This window comes from Rhamphochromis sp. 'chilingali', assembly GCF_963969265.1.
Source record: "Rhamphochromis sp. 'chilingali' genome assembly, chromosome: 14".
Lineage (NCBI taxonomy): Eukaryota > Metazoa > Chordata > Actinopteri > Cichliformes > Cichlidae > Rhamphochromis > Rhamphochromis sp. 'chilingali'.
The window spans coordinates 29,759,757-29,773,059 of NC_137941.1; the positions used below are offsets into that span (position 1 = coordinate 29,759,757).

The following is a 13,303-nucleotide window of genomic DNA, read 5'->3' on the forward strand; positions in this document are numbered from 1 at the left end:
AGCTGTCAAACCAAACCCAAACAGTCCTGACCCGCGACAAAATGAAACAGGAAAGTACCGCAGTGTAATCCATTTATTTCAACAAAGTAACTGTATTCTATATACCACCTTTTTAAACGGTAACTGTAACGGAATACAGTTACTCATATTTTGTATTTTAAATACGTAATGCCGGGCTCACACTGCGTTTTTTTTCAGTCACGCGATTCAGCTCCTGCTCAAACTGTACGATTGACTCGCAGGGGTTAGAAGTTCATAGGTCACGATGCAGGGTCTCACACTATACGACCCGGTGCTCTGATGCGACCCGAGTGCTCACACTGTGCGTCCATAAAATGAAGGTTATAACAGAAATTCTGTCGCTCGCTCTCCCTTTCTGTCTTTCACTCACACAGACACGCACACCACCGCCATCAACTTTGCTAAATTGCTAATGAAAAACATTGATCAGGCATTGAGCAGCAATGTCTATCCAACTATTTTCACGGTTGTTGTGGTCGTGATAATTTTGTGAGGCCACATCGAAAAGGCTCAGATGAGCTTTCCAAAGTTCTACAAGTGCCTCCATCGCTTGTGTCCAGATCACACGCTGCACTGTCGTGCTGCGCCGTCTTTTTCGCTGACATTTGTGTTTGCGCGTGCGCAGTGTGAGAAACTGCGGTGACACCCTCATGACCAAGCGATTGATGATCGGGAGCTGGTCGTGAGGTGTTAATCGCTTCTCGTTACCCCACGTATACTACACGATGCACGACGCACGATGAAGGCCAAAATCGCCAAAACGGTCGCACGACTCAAAAATCGGCTCAAAATGGGCCAGAAATCGCACAGTGTAAGCCCAGCATAACGGCGGTAAATGTATTCCGTTACTCCCCAACACTGTGTAAGGTAAACACCTTACAATAATACAGGGAAAATCAAATAATCCACTTATGGGCAAGCACTTGGTGCCAGTGGGAATGAAAAACTCCCTTTTTACAGGAAGAAACCTCCAACAAGACCAGGAGGCAGACATCTGGGGTGACCAGTTGGAAATGAGGGCAGAGAGACTGATGATAAACAAGCCAAGAGCAAACTGTGATTAATAAATTGCAACAGCACACACCAATTTCTCAGTCAGATCCAATACAAGTTCATAACATACTGTTACAGAATGTAGTATTGAATAGAGAGTGTAAAGTTTAGAATGGAATATCTAGCATTTGTTTTAGGTAAAATTAAGTTTTGTCAATCACTATTTTTCAAACGAAAAACAAAAATGTATTTTCTACAACACAAGCCTTTTATTTATTTTATGAGGGGAGGCAGATGTAGTTTGATATGTGACTGCTGGTCAGACGTTAGAGGACATGAAACAGTATATTTATACTCAAAACAAGATTCAAGTGTACATATTTAAACACCTATAAATGAGTGAGTGAGGTTTGTTTTTTTTCAATGCCCACAGTTTGACGTGTATTTCAGGTTTGCGTCCCCACAGTGAGCTGAAATCCAGGGAAACAGAGACTCTCACTCACACATAAATGCTGGTGGAAACATCTCTAGTGAATAATTCCTCCCGTGGTGGAAGAGCCTAATGCTCCCACCGTATCTCAAAATACCACCGCAATTAGCGACAGTCTTCCCCATTGAGCTCTGCAGCGTGGGGTCAATTAATGTTTGTGAGGCAAAATCTGCAAAAGACACGAGGAGGATGGATAATCGCATAACAGGCTAACAGGCTGCTTTTGCCACACGGTGTAATGAGATGCACCGAACACAATCACGACAGGTAAGAGTGAAGAGATTTTCAGTCCAATCTGAAAAACTGAAAGAGGAGCCCGTGTCTGTGCGTTGAATGATGGAGGCCACGTCACATTGTTTCCACTCTGTCCTGTGAGAAATCATCAGCCTCGTTCCCCCCAACGACCCGGCCACCTGGGGAAAATTTGGTGCGCAGCCGCCACCACCGCCACCATAGCTCTAATCCCTTCAGCCTCACGCGACCTCAGCAGCCGGCCACCGCTGGGCAGAGTGGTGTCAAATTCTACTGCAGTGACTCCAGAGCTGATATTCAGCAGTCACAACGTCGTGTCAGTTAATGATGTAACAGCCGGCTGTTTGCCTGCAGACAATAGAGAAGCTGTTTGTTGTTGATGATGATGAGTGGTGTCTGTGTTTCCACGGCCTCCTGGGAAACACTGTTTTAATGTCACTCATTCACAGGCATCGTGACAGGGCGATCTAGCCAACACCAAGCCTCACTCTGGATACTCACTGATTGATACATTGTAGAACTGAAGCAAGTAATCAATTAGCTGAGCTATTAATCTGAACTGATTTTAAAATAGCTGGACACTATAGCTGGATTGAACACTGTAGATTATGTAATACTAGATGTGGTCCAATATATTTCCCATCCAGTTGGACTGTCAATATTTATGTGTTTGGTGAAATTTGCAATTACCCTCGCAGTGAGAACCAGGTTCAGGATCCAGGATCCATACTCCAGGATTTTTCCATATCACTTTGTACTTACATATTTAAACCATTTATTTGCATTTTTGGGTAAATCGGCTCTGAAATGATTTCTTTGCCTCCTCAGATATGGCTCCTACTCTACCAACAACAGCACAAACTTCCTCACTAACATCCTGAAATATGTAAGAAAGTGATTGTGACACAGCTTCAACTCCTGGATCAAACCATCAAACTCTCCCATGCTGCCTTCTCCTGAGAACCGGATGAAACCAGAATCTCTGTTTCTTTGTTTTCTTGTTTAGAAACATCAGGACCAGCTCATCATTGCTTCATGTCAGCTTCATTTTTTTTCACTGTGCATCTTTTGAGGGTAATTTTTCTGCAAAAACACAATGCTTTCGGTGTGTAGATTTTTCCGATCTGAAAAATTCATAGTTTATCATTTTTGCAATATGTAATGGCCTTAATGTCAAAAGCAGAGAGGGTGCCTGTCTCCTGAATCTAAATCCAAGCTGGATAACAGAAGATGGGTCTGAAAACTGAGGGATGAGACTGAGTCTCCCTATCTACTTTTAAATACCCTAGGAACCAAAAGTAACCCACCAGTTCAAACCCTAAGAACAGATATCGACATATAGATAAAACAGTTCACTCTTAAAAGATTACCAGTGGATGGAATGGAAGGTCTTATATCGGATATCTGCGGACTTTAAGGAAAGCCCTGAAAATTTAGCAGTTGTCCCCAGAAGCAAATCAGCTAACTAGCTGACAGGTCTCCAGACCCGTAGGGAATTTTGACTCTTTCTGCAAAGTAACATTACTTTTGTGATTAACTCTAGCACACACAGCAGGATTGCTTCTCGTGACTTAACTGCAGGAAACCAGAGCCCAGCGTTACAGAATTCTGTTATCTGGATTCACTTACGCTAACAGCTGCAATCAGTGTAAGCAGTCATATGAAGCTGGTTATCAGCACACTAAGGTAAACCAGGGTATCTCTGCGCATTCACATTATACGGGTGGAAGCATGGGGTTGGCATGTCGTACCTGCTGATTTCAAATCTAGAACATGACCATCTCTGGAGCAGCATGAGGTACCATGGTGATATACCCTGATAAGAAGTGAACCACAGAAAACTCAGGGTTAACCCTGAAGTTACCCGGATAAGACAAAATCCTGCTCTGTAATATAGTCTTTAGGTCGAATCGTGAGCAGCAACCAATTAATTTTTAACAACACGTGTAACTGCAAAGACCAGCAGACAGAATGCAAGTATTTAACACATCCAGATGACACATTATCTCCACAATGAAGCATAAATTGGCTAAAGAGACAATCACTGGTAGAGACCAAAATCAGAACAAGAAGGGAGAAAATTCATTTATAGGACTAAAACACAAGATCCCATAAGGAATAATCATGCTGGCTTGAAATGAAATTAAGTGTCAATGGGTAGCATGCTATTGATGATGTGATCAACTGATCAGACACCCAAATCATCCAATTCCCAGTGTTCTCAGCCCTGACCGGTGCCCAGCCAGAGCGTTCTCACTCCCGAGGCGTAACATGTCGACGTTTTGTCACGTCCCGCGGCGTTCCTGAGGAACGCGAAAGGAGACCTTCGGCGTTCTTATGGTACGCGGCGGGTTATGGCTGGAATCCAGTGCAATGACGCTCCCGCGGTAATAGACGTTCCAGCCCTGTATTCCAGCCCTAAACCTAACCTTATCCCTAGCCCTGACCATAACCTTATTCCTGACCTTAACCAGGACTTTAATGATGTTAAATAGCGTGTTTCTAAGCGATTTGAAGAAAAAGAGCGAACATGTGTAGGTTCAGTCCAGACGGTTCTCATATTTCCTCTTTTTCCGAGGTCGTCATTTAGGAACGTGGTGGGTAGCTGAAAACGTAATATGGTGACGATTTGTCACCTAGCGTAAAATGTTACGCTTTGGGAGTGAGAACGGGTTGGCCCAGCTGGTCAGCCTCATGTAAGCAGCCTCAAGAATGAACTGGTGTCAAGCCAGCCTCCAATTCGAGACTTGCAGTCAAGCCAGCCTCCAGTTTGTTTTACGTTCCCTGTGTATTCAAAGTATTACGGGAATGGATGTGGAAACCGGATTTCAAAATAAAAGCCAACTTCGAGTGAATTAACAGATATGTTAAGAACATAATAACATATAATTTAGGCTTTTTTTTTTTTTTACAAACTCTAATGTTAGATCTGTATGACACAGCCTTGTACCCTAATTGTGCCCTGTCACTATCAAGGCCATCTTATTTTGGATTTCAAAGTAAAAGCCCTGTGAATCTTCATTTTTGAACTACTCTTTCAATGACTTAATAATGCTCTTAAAAGCAAAAGTCGTATTTCCAAATACTATTTGAACTTTATATCAACACTTTCCAACCACAGTCTTTTTACAGTGATACCATATCAATATCAAGTCAGTCTGATTTTGCCTTTCATAGTAATGGCCCTTTGAAATTGTCCATAATTGACTTAATCTTCTAACGATTCAAAATGCTCTAAAATGAAAAATTCTTGTTTCCACAGGGTAATTCCACCTTAGATCAACAGTATACAGCCCCACAGTGATACCATATCAATATCAAGTCATTCTGATTATGCCTTCCAAAATAAAAGCCTTTTTAAATTGTCCATAATTGACCTAACTTTCAGTGATTTCAAAATGTTTTAAAATGGAAATTTCCTGTTTCCACAGGGTAATTCCACTCCAGATCAACAGTATACAACCTCACGATGTTACCATATCAATATCAAGACATTCTGATATTGCTTTAAAAAATAAAAGCATTTTCAAACTGCCCATATCTGAGTTGCTCCTGGAACAATTTCAAAATGCTCTAAAATGGCACATTCCTGTTTCCACAGGGTAATTCCACTTTAGATCAACAGTATACAGCCCCACAGTGATACCATATCAATATCAAGTCATTCTGATTTTGCTCTCAAAAATAAAAGCCTTTTCAAATTGTCCATAATTGACCTAACTTTCAGTGATTTCAAAATGCTCTAAAAAGGAAAATTCCTGTTTCCACAGGGTAATTCCACCTTAGATCAACAGTATACAGCCCCACAGTGATACCATATCAATATCAAGTCATTCTGATTATGCCTTCCAAAATAAATGCCCTTTCAAATTGAGCATATATACGACCTACTTTTTTAACGATTTCAAAATGTTCTTAAAAAGAATTTTGCTGTTTCCACAGGATAATTTCACTTTAGTTCAACAGTATACAACCTCACGATGTTACCATATCAATATCAAGTCATTCTGATTTTGCTTTCAAAAATAAAAGCATTTTCAAAATGCCCATATCTGACTTGATCCTGGAACAATTTCAAAATGCTCTAAAATGGAAAATTCCTGTTTCCACAGGGTAATTCCACCTTAGATCAACAGTATACAGCCCCACAGTGATACCATATCAATATCAAGTCATTCTGATTATGCCTTCCAAAATAAATGCCCTTTCAAATTGAGCATATATACGACCTACTTTTTTAACAATTTCAAAATGTTCTTAAAAAGAATTTTGCTGTTTCCACAGGATAATTTCACTTTAGGTCAACAGTATACAACCTCACGATGTTACCATATCAATATCAAGTCATTCTGATTATGCCTTCCAAAATAAAAGACTTTTCAAATTGCCAAGATACGACCTACTCTTTTAAAGATTTCAAAATGCTCTAAAAGTGAAAATTGCTGTTTCCACAGGATAATTTCACTTTAGGTCAACAGTATACAACCTCACGATGTTACCATATCAATATCAAGTCATTCTGATTATGCCTTCCAAAATAAAAGACTTTTCAAATTGCCAAGATACGACCTACTCTTTTAAAGATTTCAAAATGCTCTAAAAGTGAAAATTGCTGTTTCCACAGGATAATTTCACTTTAGGTCAACAGTATACAACCTGACGATGTTACCACATCAATATCAAGTCATTCTGATTTTGCTTTCAAAAATAAAAGCATTTTCAAAATGCCCATATCTGACTTGATCCTGGAACAATTTCAAAATGCTCTAAAATGGAAAATTCCTGTTTCCACAGGGTAATTCCACCTTAGATCAACAGTATACAGCCCCACAGTGATACCATATCAATATCAAGTCATTCTGATTATGCCTTCCAAAATAAAAGACTTTTCAAATTGTCCATAATTGACCTAACTTTCAGTGATTTCAAAATGCTCTAAAAGTGAAAATTGCTGTTTCCACAGGATAATTTCACTTTAGGTCAACAGTATACAACCTCACGATGTTACCATATCAATTTCAAGTAATTCTGATTATGCCTTCCAAAATAATGGCCTGTTGAAAATGCCCATAATTTACCTAACTTTCAGTGATTTCAGAATGCTCTAAAAAGGAAGATTTCAGTTTCCACAGGGTAATTCCACTTTAGATCAACAGTATACAACCTCACGATGTTACCATGTCAATTTCAAGTCAGTCTGATTTTGCTTTTCAAAATAAAAGCTTTTTCAATTTGCCCATATATGACTTACTCTTGGAGCGAATTCAAAATGCTCTAAGATGGAAAATTGCTGTTTCCACAGCATAATTCCACTTTAGATCAATAGTATCCAACCCCACAGTGATACCATATCAATATCAAATCAGTCTGATGTTGCCTTCCAAAATAAAAGACTTTTCAAATTGCCGATATACGACCTACTCTTTTAAAGAATTCAGAACGCTCTAAAAATGAAACTTGCTCTTTCCACAGGATGAATCCATGTTAGATCAAAAGTGTACATCCACACCATGGTACTACTTCAATTTCAAGTCATTCTGATTTTGCCTTCCAAAATAATGGCCTGTTGAAAATGCCAATAACTTACCTAACTTTCAGTGATTTCGGAATGCTCTAAAAAGGAAATTTTCTGTTTCCACAGAATAATTTCACTTTAAATCAACAGTATACAACCCCACAGAGATACGATGTTAAGATCAAGTCACTCTGATTTTGCCTTCCAAAATAAAAGTATTTTCAAATTGCCCGTAGACGACCTACTCGTTTAACGATTTCAAAATGCTCTTAAATTGCTCTTTATATTTTAAGTCTGTGGAAAGATGTCATTCTAAATAAAGAAATTACAAAACAGCTTGCAAACCAACCATGACATCTTTCCACAGACTTAAAATATAAACGTACTATCAATTACAACCTAGTGGCAATTTCAGCTTCCTTTTACATCATCTTTATGATTCAATTCTGTCATAATCAATTGAGTCTGATTTTGCTTTTCAAAATGAAAACCCAATATGTGTTGAAACAGCAATTTTCATTTTAAAACATTCTGAAATAATTGAAAGAGTATATCACATATGGACAAATTCGACGGGCCATTAATTTGAAAGGCGAAATCAGACCAACATGAAATTTACATGGTTTTACTGTCGGGTTGGATACTGTTGATCTAAAGTGGAATTATCCTGTGGAAACAGCATCTTTCAATTTAAGAGCATTTTGAAATCGTTAAACGAGTAGGTCGTCTACGGGCAATTTGAAAATACTTTTATTTTGGAAGGCAAAATCAGAGTGACTTGATCTTAACATCGTATCTCTGTGGGGTTGTATACTGTTGATTTAAAGTGAAATTATTCTGTGGAAACAGAAAATTTCCTTTTTAGAGCATTCCGAAATCATTGAAAGTTAGGTAAGTTATCGGCATTTTCAACAGGCCATTATTTTGGAAGGCAAAATCAGAATGACTTGAAATTGAAGTAGTACCATGGTGTGGATGTACACTTTTGATCTAACATGGATTCATCCTGTGGAAAGAGCAAGTTTCATTTTTAGAGCGTTCTGAATTCTTTAAAAGAGTAGGTCGTATATCGGCAATTTGAAAAGTCTTTTATTTTGGAAGGCAACATCAGACTGATTTGATATTGATATGGTATCACTGTGGGGTTGGATACTATTGATCTAAAGTGGAATTATGCTGTGGAAACAGCAATTTTCCATCTTAGAGCATTTTGAATTCGCTCCAAGAGTAAGTCATATATGGGCAAATTGAAAAAGCTTTTATTTTGAAAAGCAAAATCAGACTGACTTGAAATTGACATGGTAACATCGTGAGGTTGTATACTGTTGATCTAAAGTGGAATTACCCTGTGGAAACTGAAACCTTCCTTTTTAGAGCATTCTGAAATCACTGAAAGTTAGGTAAATTATGGGCATTTTCAACAGGCCATTATTTTGGAAGGCATAATCAGAATTACTTGAAATTGATATGGTAACATCGTGAGGTTGTATACTGTTGACCTAAAGTGAAATTATCCTGTGGAAACAGCAATTTTCACTTTTAGAGCATTTTGAAATCACTGAAAGTTAGGTCAATTATGGACAATTTGAAAAGTCTTTTATTTTGGAAGGCATAATCAGAATGACTTGATATTGATATGGTATCACTGTGGGGCTGTATACTGTTGATCTAAGGTGGAATTACCCTGTGGAAACAGGAATTTTCCATTTTAGAGCATTTTGAAATTGTTCCAGGATCAAGTCAGATATGGGCATTTTGAAAATGCTTTTATTTTTGAAAGCAAAATCAGAATGACTTGATATTGATGTGGTAACATCGTCAGGTTGTATACTGTTGACCTAAAGTGAAATTATCCTGTGGAAACAGCAATTTTCACTTTTAGAGCATTTTGAAATCTTTAAAAGAGTAGGTCGTATCTTGGCAATTTGAAAAGTCTTTTATTTTGGAAGGCATAATCAGAATGACTTGATATTGATATGGTAACATCGTGAGGTTGTATACTGTTGACCTAAAGTGAAATTATCCTGTGGAAACAGCAATTTTCACTTTTAGAGCATTTTGAAATCTTTAAAAGAGTAGGTCGTATCTTGGCAATTTGAAAAGTCTTTTATTTTGGAAGGCATAATCAGAATGACTTGATATTGATATGGTAACATCGTGAGGTTGTATACTGTTGACCTAAAGTGAAATTATCCTGTGGAAACAGCAAAATTCTTTTTAAGAACATTTTGAAATTGTTAAAAAAGTAGGTCGTATATATGCTCAATTTGAAAGGGCATTTATTTTGGAAGGCATAATCAGAATGACTTGATATTGATATGGTATCACTGTGGGGCTGTATACTGTTGATCTAAGGTGGAATTACCCTGTGGAAACAGGAATTTTCCATTTTAGAGCATTTTGAAATTGTTCCAGGATCAAGTCAGATATGGGCATTTTGAAAATGCTTTTATTTTTGAAAGCAAAATCAGAATGACTTGATATTGATATGGTAACATCGTGAGGTTGTATACTGTTGAACTAAAGTGAAATTATCCTGTGGAAACAGCAAAATTCTTTTTAAGAACATTTTGAAATCGTTAAAAAAGTAGGTCGTATATATGCTCAATTTGAAAGGGCATTTATTTTGGAAGGCATAATCAGAATGACTTGATATTGATATGGTATCACTGTGGGGCTGTATACTGTTGATCTAAGGTGGAATTACCCTGTGGAAACAGGAATTTTCCTTTTTAGAGCATTTTGAAATCACTGAAAGTTAGGTCAATTATGGACAATTTGAAAAGGCTTTTATTTTTGAGAGCAAAATCAGAATGACTTGATATTGATATGGTATCACTGTGGGGCTGTATACTGTTGATCTAAAGTGGAATTACCCTGTGGAAACAGGAATGTGCCATTTTAGAGCATTTTGAAATTGTTCCAGGAGCAACTCAGATATGGGCAGTTTGAAAATGCTTTTATTTTTTAAAGCAATATCAGAATGTCTTGATATTGATATGGTAACATCGTGAGGTTGTATACTGTTGATCTGGAGTGGAATTACCCTGTGGAAACAGGAAATTTCCATTTTAAAACATTTTGAAATCACTGAAAGTTAGGTCAATTATGGACAATTTAAAAAGGCTTTTATTTTGGAAGGCATAATCAGAATGACTTGATATTGATATGGTATCACTGTGGGGCTGTATACTGTTGATCTAAGGTGGAATTACCCTGTGGAAACAAGAATTTTTCATTTTAGAGCATTTTGAATCGTTAGAAGATTAAGTCAATTATGGACAATTTCAAAGGGCCATTACTATGAAAGGCAAAATCAGACTGACTTGATATTGATATGGTATCACTGTAAAAAGACTGTGGTTGGAAAGTGTTGATATAAAGTTCAAATAGTATTTGGAAATACGACTTTTGCTTTTAAGAGCATTATTAAGTCATTGAAAGAGTAGTTCAAAAATGAAGATTCACAGGGCTTTTACTTTGAAATCCAAAATAAGATGGCCTTGATAGTGACAGGGCACAATTAGGGTACAAGGCTGTGTCATATAGATCTAACATTAGAGTTTGTAAAAAAAAAAAAAAAGCCTAAATTATATGTTATTATGTTCTTAACATATCTGTTAATTCACTCGAAGTTGGCTTTTATTTTGAAATCCGGTTTCCACATCCATTCCCGTAATACTTTGAATACACAGGGAACGTAAAACAAACTGGAGGCTGGCTTGACTGCAAGTCTCGAATTGGAGGCTGGCTTGACACAAGTAAGAATGAGGTGATGCATTTCATGCATGCACAATACGTGCACAGTGGCACCGGCAAACAGTCACAGACACTCACAGCTACAAGCTAACATCTTGTTAGCGTGGAAGCTCCTCACTATGAGTGAAAACAAAAAATATACCAAAGTGAATCACTGGGAGACCACCACCTAAACATTCATAACAGCAAACCTTAATCAGACACTTAAAGCACCCTCACACAAGTGAACATGGACATTTTAAAGAAGCTAACAAAGGAAAAGTGGCTAGCAGCCTCGTTATAAGCAAAGGTCTTAGAGAGAAAATTAGTAAAAATCTGTAAAAATCAGAATCTGCCAATGAAACTGTAATCAGTGCAGCTAAAAAAATTACTCATAAAAAATGCATGTCAATTTTTTCTAGCAAATTTCACAGCATATCTCTGGAGACTGAGGTTTCATGATAAGACAAAACCACATCATATTGATCTAAGAGGTAAAAACTGATTAATCGAGATAATTAATAGCAGATCAATCTCTTAAAGCTGATATTCCCATCCTGCAAATTTTCACAAGTCACAGGTCACTTGCCAAAACTATACCACTTCACCATTAAGGTGGCAAGATTTAAATAAAAGAAATATTCATAACAAATAATAAATTGTGCAACAAACTGAGCTCGAACACTTGGATGATGCTCAGAGAGAATCTCTCTCGGAGGCCTGGTATTGGTTCATCCTGAGTCACCTAACCATCAGATTTAAGGAAGTGTTTGTTATTAACACTCCCTGACGCCATCTCTCCATGGTGCTGAGGACGTCACCCGGGCAATGTGTTACCAAGAACATCTTGTTTATCCTGAGCTTCTCAGCATCAGCACATGGTAAACTAAAGACTGCTTTAGTCTAGTAATTTGTTCAAATTAAACCTATTTACACTTTTTTTTACTGCATTATTATTTAATTTGACATTTAATGAGGATTTCCCTTATAGATTTTACACAAACTGGTAGAGTGAGCTATAAAGAAAATAATCTTCCTTTGTTAGCTTTCCTCAACATTTCCCCTTAATTACTCTCTTATTTCTTAAAAATTCCAATAGAGCCAGACGTAATAGCTGTGACATTCCTTTTCTCAATTTCCACTATAATTAATACCAAACGCCACTCAGTTTATTGGAAATACTCTTTTAATTTACAACTAAACATCCAGGAAATATCCAGGAAATGAGCCAGACCCATAAAACCCTCAATTTGGTAATGGCTCCATGGCTATGACAGCATGTGAAAGCAGGTGACTGGTGTGAGCATGACAATGACAAAGGCAGCTCTGTGTGTGCTGCTGAAGGGTCGTCAAGGTGACTTGATAGCAAGGGCATCCTTTCCTCCACCACAGCTGATCTCCCCTGCACACACCCCAAAACCAAAGACCAGCATCACATAAGCTCACACAGCAGCAGGGCCAGCATTTAAACGCCACCAAACACACACAGAAAAAACCCATCACACCGCCTCTCAGGTGCAAAGAGTAGAGTGAACAGATGTGCATTTGCAATTAATCTCCTTCCCCCTCCTCTGGATTTTCTAGAAGCAGAAGTGCTGAGCCTCTATTTGGTCACTTTCAGTCCTCATTTATTCGCCTTTTCATTTCTTTCTTTTTTTACTCTTAGTGACTTCTAGCCTCACTCCGGCTGGATTACACTTTTAATTGGAGAATCTGTTGAACAATAGGCGGATCCAGAGCCCCGTTGTTACAGACACCTCTGTTCTCCCCGCTGGCTGAAAAGCGCCACGGCACCGCGTTAAGTTGTCAATAGCGAGTCCCCGTTAATCAAAATGAATAAACAGTCACTAACAGAGCTTCGGTTCTGGTTTCACCCCGCTGTTTCACACTGAGCTCGGAAGGATGAAGTAACGAGAGAGAGATAGAAAGGGGGTAGAAAAGGCATCAGCGCCTTCCAGTAAACCGCTCAGCGGGCTGACAGGAGCGTGTCATCTACCGGGGAAATGAAACACACACACCGGTCTAAAACACAGCAGAGAGCGCACCTCTCCGTACCTTACCGGGTCACACAGCGGAAGATTCGATAGATGCTCCGCAAATCCGCAAATTGCGTCAGCGTAATAAATCCCGGTGTTTGTGAGTGTGTGTGTGGGGGGGGAGAAGCTGGGAACAATCCTCCGTGTGTCTCTTCTCAGGCGCTCTCAGCCAGCAGTCACCGATACACCGCCGCCGCCGCTGCTGCTGCTGATGCCTCCGGTAGGAAGAAACCTTGGAGCGCGTCACCGACAGATAGA

The 13,303-nt window shown here is 38.6% G+C and overlaps 1 protein-coding gene across 2 annotated transcripts in view; it reads right to left on the reverse strand.

Moving 5' to 3' along the window:
* Nucleotides 1–13,271, reverse strand: part of enox1 (ecto-NOX disulfide-thiol exchanger 1) — a 151,164-nt gene extending 137,893 nt beyond the window's left edge. Inside the window, exon 1 of one of the 2 annotated variants that reach the window (XM_080903097.1) lies at nt 13,070–13,271. The gene's annotated coding sequence lies outside the window, so the exon portion shown is untranslated. Of the gene's footprint in view, nt 1–13,064 lie in introns of both variants that reach the window. The other variant, XM_080903098.1, reaches the window with a different exon arrangement.
* Nucleotides 13,272–13,303: the final 32 nt, after the last annotated feature.